This window comes from Ambystoma mexicanum, chromosome 6p, assembly GCF_040938575.1.
Source record: "Ambystoma mexicanum isolate Mex_15411 chromosome 6p, UKY_AmexF1_1, whole genome shotgun sequence".
Taxonomy (NCBI): domain Eukaryota; kingdom Metazoa; phylum Chordata; class Amphibia; order Caudata; family Ambystomatidae; genus Ambystoma; species Ambystoma mexicanum.
In genome coordinates, this window is record NC_090935.1 from 1,320,187,518 (window position 1) to 1,320,205,678 (window position 18,161).

General features: G+C 43.3%; 1 long non-coding RNA gene across 1 annotated transcript in view; it reads left to right on the top strand.

Annotated features, from left to right (window-relative positions):
- LOC138510374 (uncharacterized) overlaps positions 1-18,161 on the top strand; it is a 1,273,529-nt gene that overhangs the window by 839,171 nt on the left and 416,197 nt on the right. Inside the window, exon 3 of the long non-coding RNA XR_011280372.1 lies at positions 9,412-9,506. This is a non-coding gene — a long non-coding RNA (uncharacterized lncRNA). The remainder of the gene's footprint in view (positions 1-9,411; positions 9,507-18,161) is intronic.

Below are 18,161 nucleotides of genomic sequence, written 5' to 3' on the forward strand. Positions count from 1 at the left end.
TCAGGGGCCATTTGCCAGTACAATTTGTAAGACTGTCTTTGCTCTGGGACTCTATCCAGTCTTTCTACCACAGTTTGTCGTTCACTAAGACTGAATTTGCAACTAAAGTCTCTTCTGCGACATTCAAGTCTCTCAATATTGCACTACAGATATACGTCCATTCCATTAGAGTGTGCTTAGAGCCACTCAATAAAACCCCCATTAACCATAGAGAAGCCTCTCACTAGGTTTGATGGTACACATTTCCGGTAAAGCATTACACTTTTCCATACCATCATTGCATACAAGGAAATAAGACCCAGCTCTGTTCTTATAACCTGAATCGATACACACTTTGGAAGCGATAACACCCTTTTCCAAAATAGGCTCTCAAGAGTCACTCACACTCCAGCCAATAGTGCGAAAAAACCCTCAGCTCCACAGGTAAGATCAGGAATCACCTTCAAACTATAGAAGGATACTACGAGGATTAAGGAGAATCTTCCATATCTTTTTTATATAATTCTATATAATAATTGCGCCTCCTTCTCTGGCGAGCAGATCCGCGACCACTGGCAGATTGATTGGAGGTGACATGGAGAGGCTGAGAAGGTCTGGGTACCAAATCTGTCTTGGCCACACCAGGAATTATCAGGAACACGTTCAATGAAGTACCCACCCCCTTTATAAAATCTGACTTCAAAGGATCCCAGTTACCAGAATGCTCAACCCATCCCAATAATGCCCCCTCCACTAAGGCCGGCCACATAGATCTTTCCTATGGCGTCAAGAAGGGCAATAGGTCTATAATTCCTAGGATCAGATCTATCGCCTGTCTTAAAGGTCAACATCACCACCAAGGTCCCCCAAGATTGTGGGACCATCCCAACTTTTCCTATGCACATAAATAGCTCAAACAGAAACTGCGACCATTCAGCTGGGTTCTCCTTGAGCATCATGTTTGTAGGGCCATCCGGTCCCGAGGCAGGATAATTACTGTTTTGTTTAATAAGCTTGGCAATAACATCAAGTTCTACTGAAAATGATCATGCGCTGCAAGGAGTGACTGATGCTGCCAAGCCACCCGTGTTACTTACTGAAAATAGGCGGGAGAAGTATTCAACCCAAGACTTGACCGAGACTGCATTAATGATCAATTTCGCTTGAGGTACATGCAGAGAGTTTATCAATTCCCTCATCTCACCCATTTTTTTGGATTCTCCTTTGCCAAGCATCAGTTCTGCATCATGCTGTAGCATTGCATATTTTCTCGATTTGAGCCAATTTCGATGTTTCAACTTTTTAATCTGGAGCTCTCTCTCCCCCACTGGATTAATTTAAAGCCTCCTCAAGTCAGCTCTCATGTTTCTCTTGGCCTTGTTAACCTCTATATCATATACGTGTGAATGGGTAAATTTGGGACACAAACCAGGTTTAATGGTTACCACAAAATTCACCAAATATCTAGTATAGTCCAGAGTCAGGTCAACTCGATCATGAGGGGCCCTGATCACTGAATCGATACATCTCTCTGCCAGACCCTCTATTCTTTCTTTCACTCGAAGCCTTGACCTGCGTGCGATATATCTCAATTGCCTGACTCTACCAGTCTCTACATGTCAACTTCAAAATATTATGGTCACTATAGTTAGTGTGGGTAATTTCGAGCTTCAGGGATCTCGGCGCATATTACCGGAGGCAAAAATGTAATCTAATATGCTCTTTTCCCCACCCCTTTTCCACATCACATGAGCAGGAATATCACCCGGTAAGTGTCCATTCAGCACATATATGCTCCTGTTGCTCAGTTCCTTACACCATGCATGACCACCCCTTTCAGAGACAGTAGAGGCCATGTGGGACTCAGTTATCAAAACATTAAATCGATCAAAACAGTGGGCCTCATTACGGGTCCGGCAGTAACCCTGACGGTGCTACCGGCGGGTTTGCCGCCGGACCTGTAAAAAATTACTGGCGCCTGACTTCCCGGTGCCACCGGGCTATTCCAAGTCCGGCGGCCGGGAAGTCAGGCGCTGGCAATTTTGCTCGTCCCCATTCCCATAGAGTCCTATGGGACTCTATGGGGTTGGGAACGCAGGAGCACCGGCACCATTGATAATGGTGCCGGTGCTCCCATGAAAACTCTGCGGGTCTGAGGCAGGTCTGACCTGCCGGGTGGGAGGGCACCCACCCGGCAGAGTTGTAGTGTGCCGGTCTGGAAAAAACATTGCCAGTAAGCTTACCGGCACCGTTGTTTCCGGACTGGCATACTTATAATGAGGCCCAGTGTATAGTTAAATTGCCACATATTATTACAGCTGGGTCCGGCCACATCTTGAAGGCTATGTCCAACAAACCCATCACTAAAGGTTGAAAAGAATGAGAACCCTTAGCTTCCATGTTCCAATATAAATTGAACAACAACTACCACTTGTGGCCACCAGAACTAGCTCCTTCAATTCGGTATATTAGCAATTGGATATAGGAGGAAGGCTTAAACGTTTCCACTACAGATAGACCTCTACCATTTTTAACTGCTATCAACAGACCCGACATTGGTCTCCCTTTTAGGCCTTTTATGGCATGGTCTAAGCAGACCGTCAACCCTTCCATAATCTGGGTTTTTCTTAACCAAGTCTCTTGCAAGCAGACTACATCGTATAAATTGAAGTTCAGTTCCCCATTACCAAATAAGTGGGTGTGTCCTTTGGTGTTCCAGGATTCTAGAGTAAAAGATGTAAGTTTACCGGGTTGAGGTAGTTATGCTCTTCGTATTTCAAAAGTCATGGCTTCATATAACCAAACCAGTTTTGACATTCATGCGACTGGGGAGACCTCAATTTAGCTATCACTCTTCTATTAGTGGCAGGATTGCAGACCGCTGTAACAGATCGAAAGAAGGGGGTTGCATCATCCTCTCTTTTAGCCTTAGCACCTTTGGGAGGACTTCGCCACCAATGCTGTTGATCGATGGAAGTCTGGTTCCATGCGTCAGGTAGTTCTGTTAAATCAAAGCCCAATTGCAATCGAGAGGGCGCCTCTTCCAGCAAAGTTTGTTTTACTAAGTTGAATGGCAGGTGGATTGCGACATTGTCCATTCGTTGTTCATCCAAGAATTTGATACTGTGTATGTCCTTTGTGGATATTATACAGAATTTAGGGATGTGATGCAGCAATCTAAGAACGTTTTCTCGATTTAAAATTAAACCATTGTTAGCGTGCAACATTCTTTCCAATAACAGTGTATTTGAGGCGCACTGGAGCTGCTTAGGTTGAGATTGGTTAAGGCTCTTTTTGCTTCTAGTTTCGTCCACGGCCATAACTCCCCTTCTTCTAGGGAAGCTTGATTTCGAGCCCTTTCGCTTGTCCTCCATGGTTAAAAATGGAGGGGGAAGAAGGTTAAAATCTCGCAACAGTTTTCAGGCTTTTGGGTCATTAGGACAGGAGAGTGGGATGATCTTCCATTCTGCTACGCTGCCAAGGGCGATCGATGGATCAGACCGCAACCCCCAATTCCCTGTTCCAGTACCTCTCCACCCTTGAGATTCCCCATTCAACCCTTTGTCTAGAGATACCACTGTCCAGCTGAGGATCATTGTTTCGACCGGGAGACTTCCTGTGCCTTTTCCTCAAAAAGTCCAATTCTTCTTCCAGGGTATGGGTTGCTGGGAGTACTGGTAAAGACAGATCCAAAGGGCCCAGCTCATCAAGTGAAGGAACAGTGATGAAAAACTGGAGACTCTTAACCGTTTTCTCATGGTTGTTAGTGTTCTGGATTTGAGACAGTGCCAGGGAATTAAACTTTAATAGATCCTGAATTCCCCCCGCTTTATCAGGGCCAGTTCGGTTTTCGCAAGATTATAAGGGCAAGCATTCCCATCCTCGGGCCAAAGGCTTATCTTTGGTTGTCACATGACCTCCTCCACTTTGTCAAATCCACAACTGCCTTCACTATCTTGCGAGAACATATTCTCATGGCCAAAATCTTTCCGGGTGGCCAAGTTATGAACCTGGTGAGTATTTTCAGGAGTGCGCTGAGTCTGATGTTGAATAAGTTGGAAGATTCATCAAGTCTTCAAATGAGCTGTTCGGCAAGGGTTTCTCGGTTTGCACAACATCACAGATAGTGCTCACTGCATTTTGTTTTTTAGAAGCAGCTTTCGTTTTAGAAATGATACAGAGAGCAGCCGTGCCGATTTCTGCAACCACTCTTTTGCCTCAGAATCCTTCCCCTCCCCACTGAAGCAATCCCCTGTGCATCCTCTTCTTAAGAAACCCACAGCTGATCTTTCCTGTCTGGCTAACTATCGCCCCAATTTCCATTACTCCCTTTCTGGGCAAACTGCTGGAAAAGCTGGCCATGTCTCAGCTTAACCTTCATTCCAATTCTGTTGGATGTCTCCATGACCACTAGTCTGGCTTCAGAGCATCCAGAAGCATGGAAACTGCTCTCCTGAACATGCATGAAGATCTACTCTCCAACCTTGACTCTAACACTTCCTCTGTCCTCATCCTACTCGATCTCTCTCCTGACTTCAACACGGTCAACCTTACCATCCTGCTCAACCGTCTCCGTGATAACCTGGGTATCATTGATCAGGCTCTGGCCTGGCTGACCTCTCTCATAGACCCTCCCAGGTCCGACTTGGGTCCTTCCTATCATCTATCTTCCTCTCTACCTGTGGTGTCCTCCAGGGGTCTAACCTCTCGCCCTGGCTTTTCAACCAATACCTGGAAAGTCTCGCCCACTGCATTGCCATTTTCTGTAGAAATTTCCAGTGCTACGCTGACAACACTCAACTCATTTTCAGGCTGCCCTCGGCCACCTCCTCTCCCTCTCTCATCTCTGATTGCCTAACTGCCATTCAAGACTGGTGTGCCGCCAATGATCTTTGTCTGCATGCCAGCAAGACGGAGATCCTCCTCATCGGCACATCTTCACCATCCTTTCCCCTCACACCTTTGGCCAGCCTCCCTTGGCCCTCCTCCTACCCCCACCTGTGAGGCTAAGAACCTCAGGGTCATCACTTCCTTCTCTGCCCACATCTCTGAGGTCTCTAAAAAGTCAAACTTCCTATTGCACCTCCTAAGAGGTACCCTACCTTTTCTCTCCTTCCCTCAGAAGTGTACTGTCTCCCAGGCTCTGATTCTCTCTAGGCTGGACTTTTGTAACAGCCTCTTTCTAAATCTACCTGCCTCTACTCTCCGCCCTCTGCAACTAATCCAGAACAGGACTGCAGACTTGTCCTTGGCCTCAAGCCCTGGGATCGTATCCCTCCAGCTCTGAAATCTCTCCATTGGCTCCCAGTGGATACAAGGATTACATTCAAAACCCTTTGTATTGTCAACAAGGCTCTCTGTGGCCTGGATCCAAAATACCTTCAGCTATCCCTCCGCAAATACCTCCCTTCTCAAGCTCTTTGCTCCTCTATCTCTAACTCCCTCTGGGTCAGTTGTTTTTCAAAGAAACGTGCTGGGGGCAGATCTCTATCTTCGGCTGTGGCCTCCCTCTGGAATAGCCTCCCTGCCACTCTAAAACTTGAGGAGAACCATCTCCAATTCCGGAAGCACCTCAAGACCCACCACTTTGCTTCTGCCTTTGCTCCTCCTCTGCCCTGCTGATCTGTTCTCTCTCTCTTGGCACTGTGCACCTGGCCACCCTCTGTCCCCTTGGACCAGGTACCTTTTCATCCTGCCACCCTCCTGCACTGGCTCCTGGCCACCCCTTGCACTGGGGACTTGTATCGGTACCCATACAGTCCCCCACACCCACCATTTTTCTTCTTTTCTCCACTTATCAGACTTACCCAGTCTGCTGCCATAAACACAGCACTTACCATTTGTTGGCTGCACTACCACTGTTTATTGCCTCCATTATCTATTTATTTTTATTTATTATTATCTATCTGTTCTCCGCTGCTCCGCACTTTCCACTCTCCACCTTCCATGCACTTTTCCCCTTTCCCTTTCCCATGCACATGCACATTCTCAATGTCACTGGGTCTAGTAAGATCGTTGTTGTGTTCTCCCCCGTTCCCCTCCCTTGCCTTGTGTACGAGCACGATACAAATAAAATATAATATCATATCATATTTTGGACTATGAATCCCATGAGCTCCCACCATCGATAATGCCACCTATGCCTGATGGACTTTGTCATCCAAAACATCCGGGGAGCCAAAGGTTGCAGACTTTTTATGTTTTCCTTACCTTCTTTCAAGGCATGAATTAGTTTTCAGAAATTAATTAGCAGAATTTGCTAATTAAAATTGTCTTGATTAGCAAACCAACCCATTTGATTAGCAATGTTGTAATAGAATTGTTTTTAAAATGTCACCAAAAAGTCATTTTCAAATCTTCCCCAACAAAATGAAATATAGTTGATACTTAGATTTAGCTACACTAACCTAAACTTTACTGTAAAGCATGGAGACAATGCAGTGTTTTACAGTAGCAATATTGTACTTATGCATTATGTAACAACTTAAATTTTTAGGAAAAATTGCATGACTGTCTTTTTTAAAATAAATAAAGTTGGGAGATAGGATATAGTTAGCTTAATAAAATAATTATTCTGATTTACGTCCAGTTTGTAATTATTAGAAAAAGATTTTAAAAAATCTTGCCTACGACTACCACACAGGCCTTTGGCAGTTCGAGTGGAGGGGATGATTACTGCTGCACTCTCTCCATTAGCCCCCTTGAGTTTACAGTAAACAGCGAAAAGAGGGTGGAGAGAGCCGTGAGGGCAACAGAGGAATTCAGGGTGAGCGTGCTTTCATTAAACATGGTAACTTAAATAGCTAGCTTTGCTACACAAGTGCCCATTTAATTAGCAAACCTACAGCATTGCATACACTGCATATTTTATGCCTGGTTTTTACCTGCTTACTTGGACACCAGAGCATAGAATGTATTAGAATGTATTAAATTCCCTTTTAAGACCACACTGAGCCTGTTGTATGTCCTACATATGTATAAAACCAGCTGCCTACAGTGCAAGTAACCCCCAGCACCGCTTTGGTCAAGCACCAGGTTCCACCAACATTTAAACAATAAGACAGGGGAGGGCCTGCGCAGGTCTGATTCCTGGTGTTCCACCCAACATAACTACTTGTGAGCGCAAGAATCCATTTACTAGCAATGAAAGCAGTTTGTTTAGGGAATTTGCCCTCTGCTTAAACAGAACAGCCCAAGTCTCACACCTCAGATCTAAAGCTGCCCAAATGAATACATATAGTTCATGGTTTTAGTAATTTCATTATTAGAGTGAGTCTTAGGACAAATGAAATGAGGGCCAATCCCATTTACCTCAGAAGTTTTCATTTTGAAAACACTATTGGAGATCAATCCATCAAATATTACAATCTGCGTCCATTCCTGTGTTTCCAAAATACTCTTGGATTTTATTCAATGTATCCAGGAACCTGCCTTGATGCTATTTCTCCCCAACTGCTCATAGTGGATTTAGTTTCAGAAAAAACGTGATTTGTTCACTGATTGAATTGTTTATATACTGATTGAGAGAGTGTGTTACTTACAGACAGTGGTTTGGTTTTTTGCAAGGTCTCATGATTTGTTTGGGACCTGCACCCCCCCATTTAGGCAAAATCAATCACTTTGTAGGCTGTGCCCCCTTGCTGGGGCCCCCTCAATTTCACATTCCTCTGAAAGCACTGACTGTAATCAAGTGCACATGTATCTGTGCTGGAGCTGAGAGAGGGTAATATTTCCCCCCTTTTACACCCAAAGACCATTCTACATACATGGTGGGCCCACTGCCTGCCTCCCTCGAGGCTGGCGTGGCATCAAAGCTCTACCTTTAAAGAAATGTGCTCATGCATGAGCTATGCACTGTACCAGCCCTACAGCATTCAGGTGCCACATTCTGCTGCTGCCTGTTTGCTAGGTAACCAAAGTGTAGCCCACCCAGGTGCCTGACTTGTTCCAGTGAGCTGTCATTGCCGCACTCAGACCGAGATAATTTAATAGAAATACGTTTTTGCATGCATGCATTTTGGAATGTATTGCGCTGTATGTGTACCTGACTTTGAAAGTGTGTGCACTGGTGTATATGTTTCTGTGAGTGTGCCTGGGTGTATGTTTCTGTGTGAGACTGACTGTGTGCGTGTGTGTCTGTATGTGTGTGTGTCTGTATGTGTGCGCCTCTGTGCAAGAGTGGTGTGTGCATGTGTTTTGCAGGACTGCATCATGATATTTATTTATAGTGACAATGCAGTCTTATTTTGTTTGTGCCATGTCATCCAAAGTGCTATATTGGGAATTCTGGTATATATTATGGCATCAGCAACATGAAAGTGATTAAAGAGCTCATACTGGCATAAAGTGTAGCTGCACCTTCATGAAAGGGATGTACAGTGACCACACTGGCAAAGGTTATGGCGCAAATTCAAAGTGATTTATTTATGCTGGGAATACTGGCATTTTATGGGTGCAGCTTTGTGAAGTGATTTGCAATTAGAATACTGGCATATATTGTGAGTTCAGCTGCATGAAAGTGACTTAGTGCCAATATTGGCATAGTTGTGGAGACAGGCATCATGAAAATGTTGCAAAGTGGTCCTGTGTACTGCTGGTGACATGACATCTGCTAGATTTGTTAAAGTTACCAAAGGGAGCCAATTTTAATTTTTATCCAAATGTTTTTAATAATTGTGTTATAGAGTGCATGGGAGATATTATTGTCCTTGCACTAAAAATGTCCACCTGCTGTGGCTGGCAATAAATCTGGTGCTCACTCAGAAGCCGCCGCCCATGGCACCAAACTCTGCCTCTGGCCTGCACATAATAATGTTACATGCCACGCCCAGAAGTAACCGGTACATTTGGGGGTCAGGTGTTGCCCACCCTTGCTTTTAAACTTGAAAAATATAAGGTTTTATTTGAAAACGTACTTAGATGTTTCGCTTTGTGTGGTACGTGGCGTTCCCTTTCAGCAGAATGGTCAACATGTGCATTGCACAAGTGTGTTGGCCCAGGTCAGCTTATTTATCTAGTGTGGCATGCACCTCTTTGAGGAGCTTCCAGGCCCCCTCAGCAGAGCTTGCAGTGGAGCCCCCTTATTGTTTGTTATGCCATTGGGTATGATGAATGACGATCAGAGTGGATGTCTGAATCATTCCTGGGTAAAAATCCAACACCATTTTACAAGACTCGTGTGTAAACATGAGATTTGTCACCTGCACTGTCGTGAATGCTTAATTTGTAGCAAGGGCCTATGCTTTCTACATGAAGGTAAGAGGGAAGGTAAATTGTTCTGGTCAATTGATATCTGAGAATTCTAGCCAAGGCAGTAAACTTAATCCTATTTCTCTTTGAGTATGTAAAAGGAAAATGATTTAGGGTGACACATGTCAAGGTAATACAAAATGTGAAACTGACGCTAAGTCTACTTATTGACAATTCTTTTAGATCTGGCATCACACCGATGACTGGCAGATAGCAGATGTTGGTGCCCGCATGCATAAAACGGGCAGGCTGAGAAAGTAGCAGAATCCTCCCATCAGGTAGGTCTAAAATCTCTTTTCCAAACATTAAAACACTATGGGTACCTTCTTAAGAAATTCCTGGATTTGGAGGTGAAAGTTTGTTGTGATATATGAGGGATAACATCATAGATGAAATCTGAAACTGATCTTTCATCCAGCGGAGCACAGGGAAATATTCCCAGCCTCCTCCGTGCCCAGAGGTTCTACCCCCTGCTAACTGAGGGGTTCCGTACTGGAACCCCATAGCTTCTTACTTTGAATAAACCAGAATGCCAAAAGACCTAGAATACCACGTCTCCTGCCCTTATTCTTTTAGCTTGACTAACACAACTAGCACAAAAAGTATTAGTTTTACAGGCGGAAAATGTGAGACTTTGGAGATAAATATATGTTGCTTCTGCATAATCTCACCCTATCAGCCAGAACAGTGCCCCCCCCTTCAATTAATCCATTGCTTCCTTCTCCTCTGTGGCACCCTAAACTGAGATCAACGCACAATGCTTCCTGGGCAGACCGCATTATTAGACCACATAACCCAACATGAATTTGCATTTGGTGGATGGATTTACTCGCCATCTGGCATTCTCGCAAGCTTTCCATATGCCACCTGTGTCCACCTTCTGTAAGTACTGTGTTTACCATCACAAGCATGCACCATTTTCATTGGTACCACTAACCTCCCCTCTGGCAAGTTAAAACCTTGACTGCTGCCATCATATTGGCCCTGACTGCTGAGAATGTTTATTTACAAAATTATTGTATTTTAGATAATTTTGAACTCTGTGACAAAGTGGGTATCTTTTGTATGGAAATCGTATTTACTTAAAGTTGTAACTTCGGCCTTCAGGATATGTTATAGGTAGCCTGTATATATCCAAAAGGTCCACATCGTGTAGTAGGGCTGGGCGATTTATAGAATTTTGGAGCTATATCGATATGTTTTCAAAATCGATGTAGGATGAGACAATATCATTAAAATCGAGATATATACATTTATATACATTATTACATATAATACAATTTCTTATTTCCATTTTGATATTTACACAGCTGTGTGTATTCTCAAACAAAAAGAGGAACCCTGTATATGCACTTTAATTTGATCAATTTCTTATAAATAAAGGTGTTCACATGTAGTTCGCAGCTTACAACTGAGCATTTAACCCATATAATATCGAGATATATATCGTATATCGCCATTCAGTTCAAAAACATTGAAATATGACTCTTGGTTCATATCACCCAGCCAATCGTATGGTGAAGAAGTATGTATTGTGATGGGGTGGTCTGCCACAAATAACCATGCTGACTCTTTGAATAAAATCCAAAGGTGTTTATTAAAATAAATGGTGAGAATAGCTGTTACTTGATTCCTCTCCGGTTCTAACGGACTGGGGATGGTTGGCTCTAGGGCTGTCCCTTTCCTCTAACGACTTCCCTGGTCTTCCCAGCCCCAGGCATCCCTGGACTGTTAGTAACTATGGATCAGTAACCCCTAGCTGTCTCTCGTCTCACTATGTCTAATGGTGTTCTCCCTACGTTGATGGCTACCTGACTCCCTAGGGAACTTCTAACTCTCCTTCTCCTATCGTTGGTTAGTTGCTGGGAAAATAGGGAATGGTACCCTTCATTCACCCAGCGTCACTCTCACACCTTTCACAGCCTCTCACTCCTGATCCGTTTCTATACTGAGCCTTTCCGCTCTTCTCCTCCCGCCACGTCACTGTCCCTCCAAACTCTCACTCCGCCTTCCTACCTCAATCCTCCCATCTTACTTCCTTTTTCGCTTCTATTCTTTTTAATGCTTCTACTCCCAACTATCCTTCTGAGCTTAGAGCCCTTTTGGCAACACGCATGCAATGGATGGGATGCAGAATAACCCTGACACCAAATAATTGAACCAACTCAGGAAGATGGCAAAGTTTTCTGTTTTATTATCAATTGTCTAAAACAGGGAGTTACAACGGATATCAACGGACGTTCGCTCGAGCTCTCTGTGTATATTACAAAAAATCCCACTGATATAGTAAAAATCTGTCATACGTGACATCATACTATGTGGCAAATAAGAGAAACCCATGAGGGATTGCAATACGCTCAAGGGGAACATCTAAGTATACTTTCTATAATGGGTTGGGTTGTGATTGGATCTCTACTGTCAGGTGGACAACTTGTACCCACCTCTAGTGTAAGTCATCTTCACACTATTAAGTACACAATATTTCATTGGCTCTCAAACTATAAGGCCCACCATTATATGGCCCTCTATAATTGGTTGGCACCCTCGTTCCATGCATGGAACATTCGGTTCACTTAGCAGCACGTAAGCTCATACCCAGGTGCCACGAGGTGGACATGACTTTACCTCCCCACCCAATTAGCCCAATGTCTCTCATCACCCAAGCCTTCTGCCATGAAGATTGTCTTTGAACTTTGCCTTGCAGTGTATTCTTGTCTGTGGGAATATAAGAGAGTGTGAGCACGCTCTATCATTATTCTAGGACTCCATGCTCAAGCCTATTTCCATCCTTGGCTCGTGTGACAGGATACCACACTTTGGACGATTTTGCAGCAATTAAATGGCTTAAATGATTAAAATGTGGCACGCCTGGTGTTCTTTCTTTGAACTTAACAAGGAATGATTCAGCTTTGCACGTTTGCCACCTTCAAGAATAGATAATCAGTCTTGGCTGCCGTTAGCCTTGACACCAGGCCAGACAGCTTTGCCATTAATGTTCACGATCTCAGCTAATTCTTACTGCAACACAGCTCTCAGCCTTCCTTCTCCATCGGTCTGAGCTTACTAAATTTATGACACCGATGTCCAGTTTCTATATAATGGCTGCTTCATCTGCAGTCTATTCACTACGTATAGCCAGCTTCTATGATCACTTGCTCTACTTGCGCTGCTGCATCTGTACAGTTATTGAACGGCTTGCATTTTCTGCAGTGCTCTTCGCACGCGCACTCTTCTCTTCGCATATTAAAGTTTACTTGATTCTTTACTTCGTCATCAGTTTCTATAAGGTCCATTCATCTTCTTCAGCCAGGGTTCTTAGTGCGTCACGCTCGTCTTTCATGACGTCACCAACTCCATCTCTTGCTCTCTTTCATATTCCTTCTGGGATTTCCTCCATAAGATTGTCATCTCTTCGGGAATACATTTAATAGGGCTTTCTCAGAGGGTATCTTCTTTCGAATATTCTCTGTGGTATGGTCACAACTGCTGGTGTCAAGCACATCACAATCTCAGGCCTCCAATATACAGGTGATAGGGGGGCGGGACTTCCTTCAGTGGCATTTGGCTGCTCCTCTACACTTCTACTTCAGTTATTCCTTTTCCCTCCTTCCGCTCACTCTACTTATTCATCTCCTAGTATTCTTCTAATCCTAACTCCTGTTCAAGTCTATACCAATAGCTACTCCTCTTCTTCCACTCACTGTCACTCTTCCCGCTACTACTATGACTACTGTTCCTGCTCCGCTACTACCACTCTACTACCTTCCAGATCACTCAGGGATATGGTGCCTTGCGCACCTCTCTTCACTATTACAAACCACTAGGGATAATGGTGCCCTGCTGACCTTCTACTGGCCCCTGTTCGACCCTCAGGTACTTCCAGGGATAAGGTACCCTGCTCACCCTTCTACTACTTACTTCACTTTACCCCTAATGTCCTGCACTGGCTACATCCCCCAACTACCCCCACTTCTCCCATCCACTACTACCTCCGATACTACTACCCCACTCTGCTACTCCTAGTCTACCTCTACTGCTCACACTCCTCTCTCTCACACACAACCACTCTACAGACCCTCCTAACAATGCCCTCTGCACTCCAAAATGGTCTTGCCTTCACTGGTCTCTCAGATGTCCTTCACCTCCTCCTGTCCTCATTCCAACAAACCCATACTTACACAATGAAACATATTTGCTTAAATACCCCACCCCCTCCCAGGATTGGTAACTTACCTTAACCAATAGCGTACCTGGCTCCAGGGTTTGTGACAGAGGGAGGACGTGTGAGGGCTTAAAAGGCTGAAAAGCTCTGCTCCTTTCCAACATGGACCCTGCTGGGGTCTCGGGACGCTGGACTGTTTAAGGGCTACACGACCTTTAAAATAATATTATTGTTCCTGGTGGCATAGTGGCTTAAGCCTTCATGGGGCCTGTATTTAATTCAATAATAAATCCCTGGTGGGCTAGGCTTGGCAACCTCTGTGCAGCCTCTGTTTTTACAAAAATCCCTGGTGGGTTACTGGCAGCGTTTTTCCTCGGCCTCCAGATGACAACTGTCAGCTGGAGCCGCACTACTTGTGGACCGGTGTTATGCTGTTTGGTGGCGCCCCGTCATGGGGTTGCCCGGCTTCTCCTTGGTTGCTGGCGTTCTGCTGTGCCTGCTTCCCTGGCTTGGAGACCGCCGTCGCTGCAGGTAAGGAGTGGTGGGGAGGGGTCCTGCCTGCATCCAGGCACTCACTTTGGTGCAGGCTCCCTCACAGCAGGGTCTTCCAAGTTTTAAATTTTACCTTACTTGAAGTATTGAATTGAAAGACTTTTCTAACATTCAGGTCCACATGAAAGAGAAATAACTGTAGAAAGATTGCTATAAACTCGCCTTACAGAGGAGTCCAAGAGGGAGCTCTTGCCAACACCAAGAACTCCAGTGGGCCGATTTGGTAGAGACACACTGGACAAATCCTAGGCTAATGTTAATTTAGCCACTAATCATTTTTATAAATGACACTTACCACGTCCATCTGCAAGAGAATGAACTACAGTGAGTTTGCTATGACGCAGCCGCGCAGGGCTCTGATGGGCAGATTGTGTACAGTCAAACCTGACATAAACGTTCACCCTTTGCCACTATCCACTTAAGTATTAAAACCAGATTTCCAGAAAGTATGATATGCTGCTACAAACAGTCACCACACAGGTCAACAGCATGACAACATCCATCTAGACACCTGCTTAACTGAAAGGTAATTTCTTCAAAATCACCTCTGCTTGCCTGCTTGTGTGTTAGAAAGTGGGCATAGACGTCTGCAGCCGCAAATTCAGGCATATCATAGTTGCATGCCCCCCATCCTGTTCCCCATATCTTCCACTGCTCCCTCTTTCTAACATTTTTTAAATTCTCAAGAAGACATGCTACAACTGGCATTATGTTCATTCATCCCCATTTTATTTTCAGGTTTTGTTTAATGGCATTGTTTGGCCGAAAAAACTCAGCACATTTTTCTTTGTTTATTGTGGGGGGAAGGGGATTCACCCCTCCCCTTTATTTATTTCCTATCCTTCCACCCCTACCCATTATATGCCCTTACCCAACCACCCATATTTTTAGATGGATCTTTTCAGACAAACTTTTTCAGCAAAAAAAGCTGCGAAAAAAAATTAATGAACATCGTACCCTGCAACCACATGCCTACACCCACAGCAGACGCCTCCCTCACCATGAATGCTTCATCCCGAGCTGACACCTACATTAAGTGCCTCCCCTACACAAGACATCCCATCTGTGACTGTAGTTAAGCAGTGGTGTGGGTTAAGGTTATATTTGCAGTGTTAGAAACTATTTATTTGTAAGAATATTTAATTTACATTCAGTGTTTATTGTAAACTTAATTAGATGTCTAATCTTTGTAGGATTTACTTTCCATAGATTATAATCTTAATGTTGTCTTTAAATTATTTATTTTTATTTTTTTGGCTTTCACCATCATTGCATGTTCAGAAATGTACTGGTGGCACCAACAGTTTTTTTGTTTTCAAATTGTAGATTGTATCAAATGGCCCATTAAGCAACTTTACTGTCATATATATTTCAACAAGCCTGTCATGCATATTTCATCTTTCATACATGTTTACATGAGTGACATGTCAAAAGTATTGCCTGATGATGGTGCATGATAAAGGATTGGTATGAGGAGGAGAATGATGCACAGGAATGAGGGACTGGTATGAGGAGTATGATGATGCGTGCTAATGAGGGATGGTACAATGAGGATGATTACGTGTGATAATGAGTGGCTGGGTCGAGAGGAATGATGGTGCCTGGTAAGGAAGAGGTGTAGAAAGAGGATGTATGGTAATAATGTAGGACAGGGCAGATGAGGGGGATGATGAAGTGTGGTAATGAGGGACTGGGACGATTTTTCATTTAAACATGTAACCAGCCAAAATGATTGCTTTGGCAATGCTTGTTCTTTTATGCATTGCCTTTGTCTACGCTTCTTGTTTGATACATATTTACCCAAGTTCTTCTTCGCAGTACTTGTATTAATAATTTACATTGTCATGTATTAAATACACATGAAAAAGAATTTACTTTGGCAATGCTAAATCCTAAATCTCAGCCTAGATATTTTCTTGTAGTATGTACATTTTGAATTCTTACAAAGATTCCTTTGTTAATTATTGACTATTGTAATGTTTGTTAATTTGTACAACTCAACCCAAGTGGTTCCTGCTAGCACGTGTATTTGAAATTCGTACAAACATTACTTCATGGTAGAGGGCCGGGGAAATTGTTCAAGTCGCAACCTACTAGCCTGGCATAAAAGTCACTCCCCGTCAGTACTCCACATACATACAGCGCACTATCTTGCTCGCCAAGTGCCAATTATCGCTCGTCAGGGGCTAGTGGCGAGGGCACATCTTTAGGCTTGCTAAAGAGCACATTCTGAAGGGAATGTGCATTTTGGAAAACGTTGCCAATTTGTACAGGGGGATTCCTCTTGGTAATTGTATTCCGATGTATACTTCAAAGAGTACATTGTGAAGTGAATGGTGGCTGTCTTTAAAGGTGATTCCTCTGCGTAATTAGATTCCAAATTGAACTTCACTGCACATGTCAAAAATCTAGATGCCTCTTTTTTTCACCACTTCATATCTCCTCGTTGACTTGTGCATTTTTATTAAATATTTTGCTAAAATACAAGTGAACGGCAAACTTCACATATATGGCAAACATGAACAAAATCAAAGTGGCCAATTTTGAGAAATCGGTTTTGGAAAATCTAGTTTCCCTATAGGGATTCCCCATTCTAAGGAAATGGAAAAAATCACGTTTTACAACTTCGTATAACTTTTGAACCCGTGCATGGATCTTTCTTAGATTTGGCACGCACATTTGGATCAGACTGACTTAAGAATTGGGAGAAGATCCATTTATGGGATTAAACATTAGAAAAGTTATAGGGGAAAGTGATTTTCCATTTTAGCACAGAATGTGCAGCGTTACCTAAATATAGAATCACGTCCTCAGCAATTGTCAACAGCTCTAATCATTTCAGGCCACCAAAGGTTTCCTCTAATAGCCCATCGTCCTCGCCAAGTTCTTTTGATCAATAGGGGGCACCACATGGATGATTAATGTTTTTTTTATTTATTTCAAAGGAGTACTGGGAAATGTTTCTCCCTCCTGGGCGTCCAGGAGCATCTCTGCCTTCAGCTAAATCTGGAGTTTCCAGTCTCAAATTCCATGTCTTTTATCTTTAAAATTGAGTGCCCAGTGAGTCTTTCCCAAATAACCCGAGCCGTAAGATGATAGGAAGCCAGTACATCTACCCAAAGTTTATTGTACTGTGGATTTTTCAAAGCCTTTCCTTCATAGAATTCCATACAGCATGTTTTATTTATTTATTTATTTGACCATTTGCAGAGCGCCCAAAACCCAGAGGTATCTAGGCGCTTAATTTTACGAGATTGGTTACAGGTGTGTAATTCAGCTTGTTCATACAAGGATGGTTACAAGCATAGGGTTCAGTTTAGAGGTTACTATCTTATCTTACATTCTTAACCTACATTATCATACAATATTTGCAGAACTCTCGCACTTTTGTAATTTCAGCAAATGGGGAACTGTGGTGTTCTCTGTGACAAATCGTTGCTTGTTTTGTTTTTTTTTGCTTTATAAAATAAATGTACAATTTTTTCTTCTTAAAAGTCCAGTGTTATAGTTGTCTTTTTTCTTTCATTTCTCATGTCTTTTTGTGTCATTTTAGATTGTATCACACTTTAAAGTGTTCTATGCTTAGTTTATTTTCATTTCATTTTCAATTTTGTAACCGTTTTTGTTAATCTAATTCTTGTAGAGTGGTCGACTGCTCTTGCGAGGAGTCAGGGGTGCACTTCATCTAATATGTAAAATACAATATGTGAAAAGGTCAGCCATATTGTCTGTGTCGTGTCAAGACAGAAGTAGACTGTTTTATTTTAAAAGTGTTAGTAAGGCAGCCTTTTCTCATCTGCAGAATAAGACATAAAATACCCTAACCATAGGCAGTAAATCAGCAGTACTCTTGTTTTTTTTGCACTCACTCACATTGAGAGAGGCTTAGCAAATCAGTTAATTTCGCAGCTCCTGGAAGCGAAGGAACATTAAAGGGGTGCGTTTTCACAGAGCAAACTGTCATGCAGTGTGAAAGTTACCTAACGGAACTGATAGTGGTTAGTAACAACCTGTTTATTGTTAAGGCGCAGTGTTCAATATTTTTTTAGGAGAATGAAATCTGGAAAGATCTCACCATGCCCTAAGGAATGCTCCTTGGCTCCTGCAATTCAGAAACACATAAAAACACTTGTTTCAGGACTACATTCCCCTCAGTCCTGGAAGCATCTGTGATGGCTCTCCCTTGTCCACATACACACTCTGAATTTGCTACTCTATC